This window comes from Nannospalax galili, unplaced genomic scaffold (genome assembly GCF_000622305.1).
Source record: "Nannospalax galili isolate Female #2095 unplaced genomic scaffold, S.galili_v1.0 scaffold72, whole genome shotgun sequence".
Classification (NCBI taxonomy): Eukaryota; Metazoa; Chordata; class Mammalia; order Rodentia; family Spalacidae; genus Nannospalax; species Nannospalax galili.
Window position 1 is genome coordinate 9,389,536 of NW_008336933.1, and position 18,910 is coordinate 9,408,445.

Here is an 18,910-nt window from a genome sequence, read left to right on the forward strand (position 1 = left end):
TTATTGAGTTTTTCAGTTCCAGGTTCATTTCCATTTGAGTTTTCTTTACTATTTCTATCTCTTTAGTGAATTTGCTTTTCAAGTTATGAATTGTTTTTGCTATTTCATTAAGCCACATATTTGTATATTCTTGGGTTTCCATCATAAGTTTATGCCTTTCCTCTTTGAGTTGTGTTTTCTTGATTTTCTTTGATTATGTTTATAATTGTTCTTTTAAATTTTGTGTTCTGGGGTTCCTCATGGTGGTTCTCACTCTAGTGCCCTTTTGTAGTACTAGTGGGTTTTTATTGAGAACATGTTTTCCTGGGTTTTCATACTGTTTGTGTTTTTGTGTTGCCATTTGGGCATATGGATGTTCTTTGTTGGTTATGTGTCCAGCAGGAACCTCTACTCTGCTTTTGTTAATTTCATTTTGGTTCTGTTAATATTGTTTATGTAGCTTAGTTATGTTTTGATCATGTATGGAAGATAAATTGGGGGTGTTTCAAGTTCTTGAAGGGTAGTAGACTGGTTAGAGTCCTTGCTGAGCAGGTCTCTCTGCCTGATCTAGTTGCTGGGAAGTTGGAGGTAAAGGGACCACCTGGGGAGGGACTTAAGGATCTATGATCTATGATAGGGTGTTGAGTCAGTCTGATTTAGGAAGCTAGTTCTGGGGTCTGAGGTGAAAGAATTGGAGCCCAATAGTGGTAGAGGTTGGCAGGGGACTGGGTGGGGTGGATGAGGGAAATGAAATAGAGAGGCAGGCAGTAGGCTGGATCTGACTTACCAGAGTCCAGAGTTGTTTTCTTATTCCCCATATTGCTTTCAGTGCCTCATAGTTGTAGTAAGTACACCATTAATGCTTAATTAAAGCAAGCTAGCTTGGTAGGAGGCCACACAAAGGAATCTCAGGACTGTTTCTAGGTCAGGCTGTGACTGACCCTGTGAGCTGAGGATTCAGCCTTTCTGACCACAAAACTTCTAATATATAACAGTTTCTGTTCTATGCAGGAACTATTTTTATGAACACAGATTAATATCTGTACCAGTACCCTCTGAAAATAGCAGAGCTAATGACTAGGGAATAGTGTCATCCTAACTAATCCACACCTTTTTTTTGGAGGGGGTCTTTTTGAGATGGTCTCCCTGTAGCCCTGTCTGGTCTGGAATTTACTATGTAGACCACGCTGGGTTGGATCTCACAGAGATCCGCCTGCCTCTTCTGAGATTAAAGGCATGTGACACCATGCCAAGCCACACTCATATCTTAATTCCACCCTGGCTGAAGTGACCGACTCCCTTACCAGAAAGGAAGTTAGTGAAGAAAGGAGAGTATTACCCTACATACCCTACACCCAGGGAAGCTGGAAAGCAAAGGTAATAATGAGATAAATTCCAACAGGGCGACACAAATCTGCCAAACTCTTCATCTATGTTTTATCTTGTGCCTACTGGGAGGCTTGAAAGACATAGGACAGGAGTCAGAGAGGAATGATTTCTGGTCCTGGTTATCACTTCCTTACTTCATGAATTCAGGTAAATGACTGTCTTTGAGACTCACCTCCCTATTGTATAAACAGGTGTTAAGTGTCTACATTTTGCAGGGAGTCAAGGGACACTAAATGACTGCTCAGCACATGGCAGCATCATTCAGCTCAAATTGTTGTTTCTGTACTTCCTTTGAAAATTCCCTGTGGAGATGTTTAAGTCAGTCCCTATGGAGATGTTTCCAGTTCTGTTTTAGACTTCTAAGTGTATGGAAAGGGAGCAACTGTGGCCTGTCTGCAGACAGTTCTGCAAAGCAGTTGTATCCCTGCCAGCCACATTAGGGCCTTTGGTATGAGGCACATTTGACAATATAAATCTAACCGCAGTACTTTTCAGTGTTTTAGGTAGAGCTGTGGAGACTAAATTCCAAGCAATAGTTTCACTGTGAAATACTTACCACATGTGGATAAAAGTGTGTCCACTTGACTGCAATCACAAGGATCAAGCAGAAATGCAGTCCACATAATCTTATTTTAAATATCCTCATCACATTGCAGACTGCTAGGCAACAAAGTGAAAGAACTACAGGAAAACAAAAATAGCAGGTAAGGAGGCTGGAGCGATGGCTCAACTCTTAAGAGCACTGGCTGCTCTTATAGAGAACCCAAATTCAATTCCCAGCACCTACATGGGGCCTAACAACCGTCCATAACTCCAGTCCTAGGGGATCTGACACCCTCTTCTGACCTCCACAGGCATTGCACTGCATGGGTACACTTATGTACATGTAGGCAATACACTCGTACACATAAAATAAAAATAATAAATAAAATATTTCTTTAAAAGCTAGCAGGTAATAAGCCAGGCCTGGCGGCACATGCCTTTAATCCCAGCATTTGGGAGGCAGAGGCAGGTGGTTCTCTGTGAGTTTGAGGCCAACCTGGTCTACACAGTGAGTTCCAGGTAAGCTGGGGTTACAGGGAGACCCTGTCTCAAAAAGACAAAAAAAAAAAAAAAAATAGCAGGTAAGATAAAATGGTGTCAGAGGTAAAGACACCTCTGTGCCTTTGTTTGAACAAAGCTTTCCTCAAGGTTAGAAGGTAGAGCAGCAGTGTGAGCAGCCATCAGTAGTCCTAGCAAGGAGATGTTCCAAACAGCAGTCTAGATGGGTCAAAAGACCCTCACCTGGTGTCCATAGATATACATACCTTATCAACAAGGTTGTCAAAGCTTGGGTGAAAGTCATCTTACATTTCTGTAGTACTCATCTCGGAGTTTATTCCTTGGCAACATGAAGTGTACCTAGGAATGGTTTACCAAAGTATAGTATCTTGGTATCTGGAGAGGACTGCTAGAGCATCACCTCAACCAGGATCCCCAAACCTATTGATACTTAAGTCCCTAACGTAAAAGGTGTATTTGCTGGGTATGGTGGCGCACACCTTTAATCCCACCACCCGGGAGGCAGAGGCAGGCAGATCTCTGTGAGTTCAAGGCCAGCCTGGTCTACATAGTGAGTTCCAGGACAGCTGGGGCTACAGGGAGACCCTGTCTCAAAAGACAAAGAAAGGTATAGTATTTGAATAACACCTACACACATTCCCCTCGCATACTTCAGTCATCTCTAGCCAACTTATAATACCCTAAGGTTAATACAGTTGAAATGCAGTGTTAATAGTTGTTAGACTGTACTTTTAGGAAATAATGACAAGTCATATTCAGCAGATAGTTGAATCCACATATGTGGAATTTATGGATACAGAAGATGGACTGGGCTACTGGGATTTGCACATCATGTTGTGGGTTGATTTGGTTGGTTGATTTTCTGAGACAGGCGCTTACTGTGTAGCCCAGGCTAGCCATACAGTCATGATCTCCAGCCTCCCCAGTGCTAAGATTGTAGACATGATCCCATGCCTCACTCAAGTAACATGCTTTCTTTCGGTAGGTGAAGGACAGCCTTCATGTGCATGTGTTCAGGCACATGCTTACACAGAGGTAGACATATAATAAGAGTTGCTTATGTGACTTCTCGGTTTGTTAGAGCTGGGGATGTAGCTCAGTGGTAGAACATTTGTTTAGCATTCAGTGAGGCCCTAGGTCCAATCCTCAACACTATAAGAAAAATGCCGAAAAGCTCTTGGATTATTAGTGTTATATGACCTTGCTTCTTTGGGTACATGTTCTGTCTTTTCCCATATGTGTTACAGTACTCTACACACTTAATAATGCCATGTGAACTGCATACTATAATTTTTTTGGTATTAAAATACTTTATTAGTAAGCATAAATGTGCAACAAGTGCACAGGGCCCAAAAGAGTGAGTATTCATCATGTGTCTATGTGCTAATGCTGAAAGTCCTATTTACCTCTATTTCTTGTGTCCTAGAGACCAGAAGAGAGTATCAGATTCCAGGGAACTGGAGATTCTGACAGTTGTTAGTTGCTGTGTGTCATGCTATAATTTCAAAGGAGTGATTTAGGCATATATGAATTTCTTTCATTCACTATATTTATGGAATAATTTATCAACACAGCAAAACATCTGAAGCTAACATTTATCCATACTATAGAACAATAATTAAAATCATAGCTAATTATAACAGTTTTATCTTGGAAGTAGTTGGCAGCCGTGACATGTATGCAGATTTAAGGCAATAGCCTGTGCTTTGGATTTTTATTGTCCCCCATAGGACCATGTGTGAAAGACTAAGTCCCCAGATTGCTACTTTTGGATATGGTAGAACCTATCAGATATGGGGCCTAGTGGGAGGGAGTTTGATCACTGGTTGTGTGCCCTCAAAGCGGATCTTTCCATTCACTTCACAACCAGAGTGGTTTGGCTGCACCACATATTCCCACCATTCCTACCTCACCAGAGGCTGCAAAGTAACAGGCCAGCCATTCATGGACTGAATATTCCAAAACTGAGCCAAAATAAACCTTTATACTCTTTAATTGTCTCAGGTATTACAGTAACAGAAAGCTGACTAACACATAATCTATTTCTGTTTTCTTGGGAAAATTGGGGAGGAACTAGGAGAGTAAGGTAGCTAATGCTACTTTGGAAAGGCCTCTTGAAGGAAGTAATTCTTGTCCAAAGATCAGAATGAAAAAGACAATTTGCTAGATCATACTACTTAGCCCTTCCCGTGCCCACATCTCCCTTCAGTAGCTTCTTGGAGTAGCATATAAAGCTCATATTCTTCCTGTCTGTATGTGAAGAGGTTGGAAATTGTGTGATCAGCCTACCTGTCAATAGCTGGAGCAGCAAAGGTGAGTCCAGGAACCAAGCTCTGCATACTGAACCAAGTTAGGTTCCCCTTGCCTCTCAGTTCTCAGCTCTGGAGCTTCATGGCGAGTAGATGGCTGTAAAACACAGACCTCCACAGTGCCACTTACTCACTTTTACCTAGAGGAGGATATAGTGTAAATTCATACAATCCTGAAAGTATAGGAAGAGCACATGGAGTAATGTTCTTTCTTTGTTTACACAAATTCATTATAAAAAATTTTGATTTACCAGGAAAATGTAATGAGGAGTTGAATGAGAAACTTTAGAAGTCGATTTTGGCTGTGACCCTTCGGTGACTATAGAGACAGAGGGGTTAGCTTTTTTTAATCAGTCCTCTGTATGCCAGTCCTACAGGCATAGAAGGGACATTACCTACAGTGACCCATACTGAAGGACCTCATCATTTTACAAGTGAGCAAACAGGCTTAAAGAAATCAGCTTAGAAAGATAAGCTTGAGACAGTATACTGGTAAGTTGCATCCTCCATGAGCATACCAGGATGCTTCACTGTAGATCACACAGTTGCTTTTAGGGTTTTGTTGTGCTGTGCTTTGTTGGAGCTGTACATGTTAGGCAAGCTGATCTACCTGATCTACCCTCCAGGTCTTTCAGTTGCATTTTAGTAGAATGAATTTTATAAGTTAGAATCCAGTATACTTTATAGCCTTGACTAAAACTTTCCACCAGGGGAAGGCAGTTCTAAGGGAGGTGCCTAGAGCTTTTCACTATCCTTTCTCTGTGTCCTTGGTCCTCAGGAGCATACAGAGAAATGAGATGCACCCACCCCAAGTCTTCAGAGCTCGCAGAAGGTCCCTGCCAGTGGGCTCATATTATTCCCTCTGGAGCAACAAACACACTAAAGAGCTAAGCCAGGCAAGGTCCCAGAACTGAACAAAATACTACAAGGAAGATTATGTCTACCAGTAAAGTGACTCACTGAAAGTAAAATCCTTTCCAAAGGCTCAGGCAGTGGGCAGGCTGCCTTGAAGTTATAGAACCCATCCTTGATCTCTGGATCTCTGTACTAAACCTTTGTTCCAACACTGTTTTATCCTGTTTTACTTGTATAGTAATTCAAGCTCCATTTAAGTTTTGGAGATTAAATAAACTCATTGTAACCATGTGCTTCTACTTGGTGGGACAGAGTACACTTAGGTAGAGGGCTTGTTGCATGAGTAAGTCAGCTCATCTCCCAGATGATTCCAGTTGAAGACTTCCACGTGTTTCCAAATCATAGTGGAATCTAACGTTTTTGTCCAGACAGGAAAGAACACGGATGCCCCCTCATGCATTTGCAAAACCAGGGCTTGCCTGCCTTAGTATATGCCCCTTCTCCTTTATGAGAACAGGAAGCTAAATGAAGGCTAGCACCTAATGATCCTCTCTTAAAATACTTCAGACCCCACAAAGTGGAGTTTTCCATTATGTAAATACTTGATGACATTAGGAGAGATAAAATGTAACCAATCTCCAAACAACTCCAGTATATTTCCCCCAAGAAAAGAGAAGTTCATCTTAACCTCTAAGTATCTTATTCCCATATTTTACAGTATACTTGACTTTTTGTCTTATGCTGTCTTGGTGGGAAGACCAAGGCTATCTGGTTTCTAATGAGAATTTCAAAGACAAGCCTTTCTCCTTGCACTGGCAGTTCTCAGCCTTGACCCTAGAACCATTTATGGTGCTTTGGCAAATCCCAGGAACCCAGCTGCTTTGGACCAGTTGAATCTGAATCTCTGGGAGTAGTATCAGCATTAAAGAAGCTTTTCAGGAGATTGGAGAATGCAACCATTGTTGGGAAACCAATGTCTCACACAACACCAAGAAGGGACCCTCCCTGCTTTCACTAAGTTGATCAGCCCTATGTATTTTGTATGCACATGTGTATATGGGGTGGGGGTATGCACGTGTCACAGTATGTATGTGAACATCATAGGATAACTTGCAGTCTGTTTTCTCCTTCCACCATGTGAGTCTTGGGACTCTAACTCAGGTTGTCTGACTTAGTGAGGTAATATTGCCCGCTGAGCCGTCTCACCAGCCCATATAGCCAAGTAGAGCAACAAAATTTACTATAAAAAGAATAGTAGAGACATGTCCTCGAGAATGGCCTTCATCTAGGGAGTTATTAGGTTCTTTGGAAGTATTTTTTTCTATACAGATATGCTACCTATAGAAACAATAGCTTATCTAGCCTGTACTCCTGTGAAATATGCTGTGATATAAATCATGACAGCAGAATATTCAGTGCTCTGTACCAACACAGCAAGCATTTTCCCAAGTCAGATTCTGAGTATAGGTGAAGTGGAGAAGGTACACACACTTTCTCTCCACATAGAGTGTGGAAAGAAAAGAAAATTGCTATTAGCCATACTGGAAAAAATGCTGGTAAAACTTATTCAAGATTGTTGTTATGCCTGTGTGTTCTACCCTTGGGTCCTTTTCAGAACAACCTGCAGCTATCAGCAGCATGCTTTGTTCACAATACCAAGTGTCCGATCATCTTGGGAGCAGTGAGCAGACTGTAGAAACAGAATAGGCCAGTGTCGTCCTGGGACCAGCCCTGTGACTGACACTGATACACTGAGCAAAGTGCCCAGCACCTAAAGGAACTAGATGGCTAGGGCTCAAATCCAGGTGGTTTGACCAGGACAGCAGACTTTTCTAAGGAAGTAACTTGGAAATTTCTTAGTCTGATTTTTCTCAACTTGACCACATGAAGTCAACATGTTGATACAATCCCTATGACAGTCCCAGTCTGGAAGTGGAAGGACAGTACTGTGGATTTCACAGAAGCATTTTTTCACCACTTACCAGAACTTTTTAAAATGTGTATGAGTGTTTTGCTTACATGTATGTGAGTGCAGCTGTTTAGGCAATACCTGTGGAGGCCAGGTGAAGGCGTTGGGTCCTCTGGAACTGGAGCTACCAACAGTTGTTAGCCACCATGTGGGGACTGGGAACTGAATCCAGGTCTTCTACTGAGCCATCTCTCCAACCCATTACTAGAACTTTTTTTTTTTTTAATCTTTTTGAGACGGGGTCTCTCTGTAGCCCCAGCTGTCCTGGAACTCACTATGTAGACCAGGCTGGCCTTGAACTCACAGAGATCCACCTGCCTCTGCCTCCTGAGTGCTGGGATTAAAGGCATGCACCACCATGCCCAGCCCATTACCAGAACTTTTGAATAACAGTTTTATTGAAATATAACTCACCTAACAGAAAATTCACCCATTTAAAATATAAAATTCAGTGGTTTTTAGTGTAGTCACAGAGCTAGGCTTCCATCACCACAGTTAGAACATTTTTGTTGCTCCCAGAAGAAACACCACACCCCTACATTGGCTCCCATTTCCCTGGTCTACCCTCCCCTCCCTACACAACTGTCAGCCTGCTTGTTCTATCTGCCCATTGCCCATAAGTGGAGTTTATGCTTGTGGCTGATCTCCTTCATGTGATGTGTTTTCAGGGTCCATTATGCTGTAGCACATGTCAGTACTGTATTCTCTTTTGGTTTGGGATAATACTCCACTCTATAGACAGCATATGGTACATTTGTACAGTCATCAGTTACTGGTTGGTGAACGTGTGTGTGTGTGTGTGTGTGTGTGTGTGTGTGTGTGTTTAAAGCTCTTAGACATCTTTATACAAAGTTCTGACCATGTACTTTCAGTTCTCTTCAGTAAATACCTATGAGTAGACTAGTCAGGTTTTTACTTTATGAGGGACTGCCACATTGTTTTCTCAAGTGGCTACACCATCATGTATTATTGTCAGTAGGATATAAGGAGTCTAATTTTGCCTCATTCTCATGCGCATTCATTAGTATCTGCAATTTATTATATAGCCATCGTACAGGATATAAGATAGTGTAACATATAGAACAATGTATACCTTTAGCACATAAACAGCCAGATTTAAATCAGAAGGCTGATTTTGACCTCTTTAACCTTGGAACATTTAAGGAAGGGGGCACAGGGATGGTGGGGAGATAGCAAAACTTGGGCCTTTCTTTCTTTGTATCTAAGCTCCATTCTGCAGATTAAGAACCAATTTAACCCCTTGCTGACTTTACAATGCTTCTGAGAAATGAATGTGATTTGGGTACCATGGATGATGCAGCCTGCAGCTCTGGATGAGAATCCTGCTTCTTGCTCTTCTTTGTAGGACTCTCCTACTGTTGGTAAAAGAGAGTGTTCTTCCCAGTGGGCAGGACAGTGTGCCTTACTTGTTAGAGTGCCTCATGGAGATCTTCGGTACAGTGGGTGTTAGGTAAGATATGTATAGCTTTTTGAAAGCTAACTTCTTCCCTATGCAAATGTAACTGCTGTCATAAAGGCCTAGAATTCTTTATCACCAAGCCTTATCACCAAGCCAATCAGATTTTCTGAATCCTCTTTCTTCTTTCCAACTCTGATGGCAATGACCATACCTCCACTTTGACACTTCATCATTGGTCCTTTCTGACTCAGAAAGTGCCCTTGCCTACCTTATCCTGAATTCCCAGTGAGTGATCCATTACTTTATGTGTAGGCCTTCAGTTGAGGTTCTGATACGTCTTCCTCTTGACTCCCTACTCATTTGTTTCAATAATCTCACTTTTAATGTGAAAGCATCCTTTGTTTCCTGGCAGCTTAATTTCTCTCTGCATTGGTGGTGACTGGATGTGTATTGATGGGCATTACTCTATAACTGCTGATGTCAGAGCACTTTGGGAAGCTCATCAATCTTGTGCTTTTTTTAAAAGTTGACATCAATAATATGTCTGCATTTATCAATATCTTCTAATTGCCAGGTTATAGCAGTGAAACTTTAGTAATAAATCATACCCGTAGATATCTTCAGACATAGCTTAAGACTCCTATCATTATTTTGATGTATTGTAATTGTTTTTATGGGGATTTGTGTGTGTGTGTGAAATTGCACAACAAGAGACAGAAAATTGAGTCAGTGTCACCATTTAAACCTAAGTTAAAGAACCAAGTCATTTCAATGGAAATGGCACAGAGCAATTTCCGAAACTAGCAGAGTACGTTCCATAAAGTTCAGCATCACTGTCCAGATGAATGCAAATGTACTTTCCCTGAGAGTGATGCACTGTGCTGGGGTGCCTACTGAGGAAGGAAACTGGGGACTGTTTGGGGAAGAGGAAACTGAGAAGGCCCTGTGAGCTGAAGTGACTTGCCCAGAGTCAGTGACTTTGAAGGACTAGAACTCACATCAGGGTCATCAGTGGACTTTTGATCTCTTAGGACAAACTTAACCAAACCCAGGAAGGACATCATGGTGTCAGAAGATTGAATATGAATCTGCATCACTGTTCATTGTTAAGTGCATAAAGGCTCTGGCATGTTGTGGCTTGGTTTCATTTATTGCTTGTTTCTAATCTAGAATGCATACAAGAATTAAGCACTAAATTTTGGAGTCATGTCTCTTTAGAAAAATACCACTGCAGTTTTTGTTAATTTTTTCATGACATTGGCATATTTAAGTCCAGAATGTTCCCCCATCTGAGTTTGTCAGGTTCTTATTTAATGAGGTGCTTAGAATTCTACCCTTAGCAAGAAAAGTGCATAGGTAATATGGCATGCTTGCCATTGTATTATATCAGGAGGCCACCGGTGTCCTGTATACCATTATTGGTTTGCGCTAAGTTTGATCACTTGTTAGAGTGGGATAGACCAGATACTTCCATTGTAAGCATCTTTTTATAATTAAGAAATAGTCTGTTTTCCAACAGCTTGTCACCCAATGGTTTCAAACCATTAATGTACCTTGTCTGAGTCAATTCTTAAATTAGTGACTACAAAGTGGTGATTTCTCTCATTCTCTTATTCCCAGGTGAACAAACTCATGATCTTGTCCCAAGACTCAATAAATATACTCCTCCATAACCCAAACCTGGCCTTGGAGTTAGTTTCCCAGTGTTCACAGACAGAGGCTTGCAGGGGTCAATCTATATCAGAAAGACTTCAGGTCACTTCCTTGAGCTGCCTGAGACAGTAATTAAAGCTGCTTGCAGCACTGAATTGAACAGAAACAGAGCTGCAGCCCCTTTTCTGGTCCCAATGGGATGATAACCTGCATACTGAGTTTATAAAAGTTATTTTTGCCTAACATAAGGTGAATATTTTTCATATGACTCAGTTTTCTTTTGACTCAGGGTTTTTTTAATGGCTTCCAGTATTTAATTTTTAGCTTATCGTGATTTGTTTACTCTGTCCCCAAATTGTTGAATATTTAGTTTCTGGGGTTTTGTTTTGTTTTGTTTTCCAATTACATTGTTGCCATAAATATCTTCATGTGCATCCCTGACAGCTTTCTTAGAATAAATGGGTATCATGTAATAAACATGTTCTTAAAAGTATATGAAGCAACTTTTTATTACAGTGCCTTGCCTAATAAGCCTTTGCCCTTTCCTCACACATAGCTCTGTGTGTGTGTGTGTGCACGCACGCGCACATAGAGGTGATATTTTGCACACCTTACCGTGTGTGTGTGTGTGTGTGTGTGCGTGTGTGTATAGAGGTGATATTTTGCACACCTTACCTGGGCATTCTTGAAACCCTGCACTCAGGTTTAGAAACTTTGCATTGCAAGATTAGAATCTGAAAATTAACCCAAGACCACATTGACTACGAAGCTTTCTCAGATTTATTCAGATTACTACGTTTCATGAATCCAGGCACTATTTCTAATTCTAATAAATTAGTTACGAAGCTGTTAGGGGCTTTTCTGTTAGTGTTGATAAGAAATATTTACAATCAACATCTGTGAGATTTTCATTTCCCAAGAGTAGGCTTGGAATATTCTCTATTGGTAATTGATTTCTGCAGTTTCTCTTGTGATCCTGAGTATGCAGCAAGCTCTTCCCCTTCCATAGTCTAAAGCTGCCTGTTTATGCTGTGACAGGGTCAGTAGTCATTTTAGGGAAATGGCAGTTTTCACATCAATTACACTTTCGGTTAGAATTTCCCTTACTGATTTTAGAAACTTAGCCTGGTCAATTCAAAGTACTATTGTACTCTTCCCACTTAAGATGTTAGAGTATACACCATGTTGAATAAGACCCAGGAACCCAGTGGGAACTGGAATGCCTGTATTTGTTATCTTCCTTTCATCTGGTGCTGGAACATGTTGCCAGTGAATTCTCACCAGCCTTAATTGAAAAGATGATGCTTTTAATCTTTTGAGCTCACTGAAATCAGTAACTAACTTCCTACCTCCAGTAAAACACATGTATTTTAACTATTGCTATCTGTACCCATCACTCCAAGTGTTCTTTTCTGGGCAACTGAGATAGGGAACAGAGATGTCTAAATGCACTTTGTCCCAGGAAGGAATCTATAAACCAAAATGTTTCCCAGGATGTCAGAGGGAGGTCTGTTTAAGGCTCAGATTTCTGGAATTAAATGTTGTAAGCCATATAAAAAGCCATATATACACATAGATTATACCCTGAATATATGTGTTTATATGCTGGTATGTATTAATGGGGGTGATTTTAATTAAATATTACCCATTAAATTTTCCATGTCAGACCCTATTAGAGCTATCATATTCAATTGAGTCCTCATAAGATACTTAAGAACAGATACTACTACAGAATCCCAAATGAATGTTCTTCTGAAGTAAAGTTATACTGAGCTAAAATGCATGTGTATATAGGAAAACATTATGAATCATAGCTATTTTTTAAAACTTTAGTTTCCTTACTTTGCCAAAGAGTTTTTAAAAATTTCTTAAGCCACAATAAAATCAATGCTTTGAGTCTGTTAAGAAATTTATAAAGACAACAGTGCTGTCTACTATATGTGCTTAGTTTAATACTTTATTCCAAAGTAAATTCTGAACTGATTCTAGCAGAATCTTAGAAAAATGTTAAAGTAAACAGGAGATAATATCTTTGTGTGATTTGAGGCAAATTAGAAAGCATGAGTTTGTGAACTCAGATCAGGTTGTGTCATTAAATGACTAAAGAAGCTTGGAAAAAATCCTTAACTGTTCTTCATTCATCTGTTAAGCAGAGATGCTAACATTAGTCTACTTTGCCAGAGCAGTTAAAAAATTCTTTGAAGCAGGCCAACTTTTATTAATTAAAAATGACAGATGATGTCTCCATCTTTGTGTATTTTTCCTTTTCTAATTTGATTGTTTATGCAGACATTGCAGGCAATTTTTAAATTTTTAAAAGGAAAGCCATATTCATCAAAAGAATTGGATTATAAACAATTATACAAATTTATCTTTGCTTTGTCCCAGATACAATGTGGAGTGATATAGACCTTCATAATCCCTTAATGCTTAGGATATTGGAATCATGCGTATCAGAATGAAGAGGACTAGCATGTTTGCCGGTCTCGGGCCGTATTAGGATTTGACTGTGAAATGTCCATCACACCCAGGCTCATGTTTTAAATACTTACTCCCAGCTGGTGGTGTTATTTTGATAGGTTCTGTAAACTTTAGACTTAGCTGGTCTCACAGGAGTGGGTCTTTGGCATTATCTTCTCCCTAGCTACCCTTCCTGCCTCTTTCTCAGCTTCCTAATAATTGTGGCATGGGCAGCTGTTTTTTACCATATACCTCTGCCACCATGATGTTCTGCCAAGTACATGGAGTTAAACATGGATTGAACCCTCTGAAACAGTGAGCCAAAATAAATCTTCCTTCCTCCCTTTGGTTACATTATGATAGAGAGGAAGAAATTCACAAAGTCTATCTATTTTCAGTGCTAAGGCACTGATCTTAGGCTAACAATTTAATTTCTCCAAATGTAAAAATGGGGCTATTGTGAAATAGCAGTAGAATTCTTGGTTGATTTTTTTTTTCTTTTTTTCTGGAAAGACATGAACAAATATCTTTTTATCCCAGATATGACACCAACAATAGGCCAAAGAAACAATTCCACTCAAGCCTACCTTAGTGAATCAATACTACCAGGAGCATGGTTGAATGGTTACCTACAGGAATATGGGTAACTTACAGGCAGCACCACCACCAAAGAAGATTCTATCCAGCAATTCATTTATCCTAAGGGAGGGAAGATGCCTCATGCACTGCCTCATGAGCCCTCCCAACTTTCTGTGAGGGAGTGTTCATGAATGCAGTCTTGTGAGGGTTTCCTGTGGGACATCACACCTCCTCTAATTTCAAGGCAGCAATGAACATGTCATGCCTAGAGGACAGAGTTCCACAGCACTCCTTCCTTTTTTCCTCCCCCTCTCCTGTGATGTTCCCTGAGCTTTGAAGAGGGTGATATAGATGTATAAGTATTCTCTTCCATTTAAAGCTGCTACAATAAAAGCCAATTATTCTCAACACTTTGGTCTTAAGACTCCATTTAAAAAAACTCCCCTGAGCAAGGCTGACAGCAGCAATAATCTATGGGCACAAACTAAATTTTTATGACAAGTATATTATATCCATAGGTTCCTTCCTATGGAACAAGATATTTCAAATCAGAAGTAGTTACTGACACCTAAAACAATCATGCCACTATTGCACTAGTATGATCTATCAAGCATGTTAGAAATATAGCATTCTAAGTCCATAACCAAGCAGAACTGCTTAGGACATTCCTTCCCTAGCAGCCTGCATAGCATCTTCCAGCATGATGAAGGCTAGCTAATAGGCAGTATGTGTTCAGCTCAGTCCTAGCTTGATTTCTCCAAATCCTGCAACCAAAGCATGTGGTTTCTTTAGTAATAGGATCTTACCATGTATTTCTGGCTTGTACCCAACAGCAGTGATAATAGCCAGTGTTTTGGGCAGTAGGGGACTTAGGGGACTCCCTGGCCAATAATTCCGAAGTAAACCAGCCTTGGCACTGGAATTTTCATTCAATAACTCACAGCTTCTGGAAATGTCTTTTTCTACCCATTTAGGGTAGCCTTCTTCAAGCTTTTTAACCATTGTTTTCATGTTTTTTAGCCAAAGGCTATATGGTAATTTGAATGAGAATGTCCCCCATAGGCTCCAAGCATTTGGACATTTTGTGCCCAATTGTGGGTGCTGTTTTGGGAAGTTTTAGGAGGTGCAGCCTTGCTGGAAGAAGCAGGTCACTTGGGTAGGCTTTGAGAGTTCTTAAGCCTTGCCAGATTTCCAGTTGATCTCTACTTCCTGAGCCTGCTTGGAGATGTGGTTGCTCAGCTTTCTACTCCAGTCACCTCTGCCTTCCCACTATGATGGACTCTTAATTCCTCTGGAACCATAAGCCAAATAAACTCTTCTGTAAGTCACCTTGGCCATGGTGTTTTATCATAGCAACAGAAAAGTAATACAAAAGCTGGTACTAGAGAGTGGGCTGTTGCTGTGAAGAACCTGACCTTGTGGGTTTTGCAGAAATATAGAAGACTTTGGAAGTTTGGGCTAGAAAAACAGTTTAATGCTGTAAGCAGAACTTTACAGGCTGTTCTAGTAGGAACCTCAAAGAAAGTAGTGCTGATAGCAAAATAGACCAGAGGGGAAAAAAGGCCTTAAACAGCAACTGGGATGTTTTGACAAAGCATCTGGTTGCTGCCTGCCCACAGCCTAAGACTTGCCTGAGGCTAAATTGAAAAGTTAATGGACTAATTTCTTTGGCAAAGGAAATTTCAAGACAACCAAACATTGAATCAGTAGCATGGTTATTAGTGTTGAATATTATGGAGATCTATAATATAAAAGAGGAAGTGGGACAGAAAAAATGCAGCATGTGCAGTTTGGATTGAAAAACAGTAGGAGGATTAATATTGGAGCTAAGTCTTGTGCTGAAGGAGAGGCTCTCTTTGATAAAAATTAGAGCAGTTGAGGAGGAGATACAGATTTGCATTTAAACAATGGAAAGAGTACCTTCAGGGCAGGAGGGGGTCTGTTTGTTGTCCATCATATCCCCACCTCTCTGGTAATGTGGATGAAGCTGGCTGGGGTCCATCCAGGGATGGCGCCAAACTTGGCAATGTGGTTCATGTACTAGTTTAGAGGCATGAAATATGCAACAGTGAAGGGGTCATCATTTCTTCCTCCAAAGTTTCAGAGACCAGACAGTGTGCAGCAGGGGCATCCTGCATAAAATAGGCTCTAACAGGCCAGGAAGCCCTTGTGTGACACTGTAAAAGTGAAGCCTGGTTGACAGTGGAGACCCCAAGCCATTGGAGATGCTAGAGCCATGAGACACCTGCCAAGAAGAGTTTCATACAAGGAGTGGTACCAGCCTAAGAGAGAGAAAGAGATGTTGCATGCAGCAAAGCTGGAGGGACAGAGCCATCTAAGACATTTGGAAGTAAAGTCCCAGAGTTGGACATGAATTTAGTGTTTTCCCTACAGGTTTTCAGTCTGACTTTGGTTCATTATTTCTTTAGTATGCCTTCATTCCACCCTTTTATAATGAGAATGTATATTCGATCCCATTGTATGTTGGAAGTATATAATTTGTCTTTTTTTTTTTTTTGGTCTTTTTGAGACAGGGTCTCTCTGTAGCCCCACCTGTCCTGGAACTCACTATGTAGACCAGGCTAGCCTTGAACTCACAGAGATCCGCCTGCCTCTGCCTTCCGAGTGCTGGGATTAAAGGCGTGCGTGCTACTACGCTAATTTGTCTTTTGATTTTACAGAGGCTTACAATTAAGAGTGTTAGAGTTCAGATCTACAGCAACCCCCTCCCCAAAGTGACAGGACCTCACAGTTTTGCAAGCCCTCTGGCTGTTCCCTCCTGATAAGCCCTGGGCTCTCTTCCCTGCCTAACATTTTTTTTTTTAATATTCCCCACCTTCCGCATTCCCCAACCCCCTATAAAAACCCCAGCCAGCAACCTGTAAACTGTCAGCTCCTCTGTCCCAAAAGGGGAACTGTCCCATGCATTTTCCCTGCCAATAAACTCTATCACACTGGAGTTCTTGTCTCTGTCCTGGTGCTTTCTTTCAATTTGGACCCCAATTTGGACCCCGATTTTATTGCCTTGAGTCTCAGAAGATAATTTGCATGGAAAGCTTTTATTGCCGTGGAGGAACTCCAGGAATCCTGGAGCCTCTGTGCCGCAGCCTCAGTGTGACAGCAGGGAGGGCAGCAGGACGGAACCCAGTCCAGTATATATGACTGTCACCCAACTGACAGGGTGCATGGTTAGGGAGAGGCTTTTGCTGGTTAGTGCATTTGCATGTCCCAGAGATCAGCCTTGACTAGCAGGCTTCCCTCCAGATGAAAAATAGAACCACGACAATAGCTGAACAAACACCACCTTAAAATGGAAATCAAATGAGCTCATTACATCAGGAGGCTCATTCCACCCTGATCATAAAACAGGAGAACAGGCTCTACTACAGCCCTTCTCTTAGGTAAGGTGCTTTTAAACATTAGACATTGGCAGGTCTTGCCCCCTGCAAACAGTAGAGAACCTCTCAGTCAACTGTTAAAACTATTGTTATCTCTGTTATCTATTATTCAATTTTGAACAAAATTGATGGAGTAGGAACCAGTAGAAGAATCTTGCTTGATCTGGAAATTTTCTGTGGAGAGCCCAAAAGGTCACAGAACCAAGTTCCCAAGATCTTTAGTTTACCTAACATCTCTTCTTTTAGTCTTTCATTGAGTTCTTCAATTTGCTTAGGTAATCTCATACAAGCTTCTCTTGTTTGATGTACTGATGGATCCTTTTCTAATATTGTGCTGGATAGCTTTAGTGTCAATTTGACACACCTGGGTTGAGGGAGCCTCAATTGGGGAATTGCCTTCATTGGCCTGGCCTGTGGCTCTGTCCATGAGGCACCTTCTTGATTGTTGAGTGATGTGGGAGGGCCCAGCCCATTTGTGGGTGGTGACACCCCTGGGCAGGTGGGCCTGTGTTGCATAAGAAAGCAGGCTGAGCAGGGGCTAGGGGAGCAAGCCAGTAAGCAGCATTCCTCCATGGCCTGTGCTCCAGGTCCTGCCTCCAGGTTCCTGCCCTGAGTTCCTACCTTGGGCTCCTGGATGAACTGTGACCCGGGAGATGTAAGCTAAATAAACCCTTTCCTCCCCAAGTTGGTAGTGGTCAGAGTATTTTGTCACAGCAATGAAGAACAAACTAGGACAGATATAGATTTATAATCTTCCAGTGCTTCATCTAGTTTATCTATTTTCTCATACAACTCTGCTCTCCTCAGTATTGCATGTATGTAGCTGGGGTTTAACTGAATTGCTTGGCTGCAGTCACTGATGGCCATCTCCTTGTCCTGTTTCATCCTTGCAGCAGCTCTATTTGAAAACAGAACCAACCTGTGTTTCTGGAAACAGGATGGGCATATCTGAAGGGCTTGACTATAAGAATTCTCAACCTCTAGGTAATCTCTCTTAAACTGCTCATTTCCTTGAACCTCCTTTAGTTTAGTGTTCTCTCTTCTTCTCCGCTTCTCTTCTTTGGGCATGTTTTTTTTCCAGTTCAATTAGGTATTCCTCATCTTGTTCAGAGGAACTTGAATCATCGCCAGCATTGTTTTCAATCTTAGGGGCCCTGACTGCTCCTCCTCAAACGTGGAGGAGTGTTAGGAAAACATTCCTCCTCTGCCTGGTCCTCTTGGGCAAGGGCCTCATCATCCTTGAGCAGCTTGCTCTGGGAACTCAGACCTTTGGGATCAGGAGGGCTGGCAGACTCTGCTTCCTGAGAATCTGTAACTTTCAAACCATTGAACACATGTTCTGGAACCTTACATTTCTCTGACTTTTCCCCCATGCTGGGTTCAGAGAGGGAGGTGAGGCTAAATTATAGCCTCACAGCTCTGCTTTCTACCTTCACCTGGACTCTTGAATATTATTGAGACTGGTGGAGACTGTGGGGATTGTTGAGGTTTGAACTAAATGCATTTTCCATTTTATATGGTCATGGGGGCCAGGGAGTAGAATGTAGTGGTTTGAATGAGAATGGCCTCCATACACTCCAAGTATTTGGACTTTTTGTCCCCAGTTGGTGGTGCTGTTTTGGGAGGTTTTAGGAGGTACAGCTTTGCTGGAGGAAGCATGGCACTTGGAGCAGTCTTTAAGAGTTCTTAAGCCTTGCCGGATCTCTAGTTGCTCTCTGCTTCCTCTGCCTATTTGAAGATGTGAGTGCTCCGTTCTCTGCTCTGGCGACTTCTGCTGCCATGCCTCCCCACCATTATGGACTCTAACCCTCTGAACCATAATCAAATAAACCTATAA

General features: G+C 41.5%; 1 protein-coding gene and 1 pseudogene across 2 annotated transcripts in view; one reads left to right on the forward strand and one right to left on the reverse strand.

The window, feature by feature from the left end:
• The window catches only part of Lyrm4 (LYR motif containing 4), a 172,592-nt gene that overhangs the window by 59,245 nt on the left and 94,437 nt on the right, over positions 1-18,910 (forward strand). The gene's annotated exons all lie outside the window — the stretch shown is intronic.
• LOC108490751 lies at positions 17,183-18,446 on the reverse strand (annotated as a pseudogene).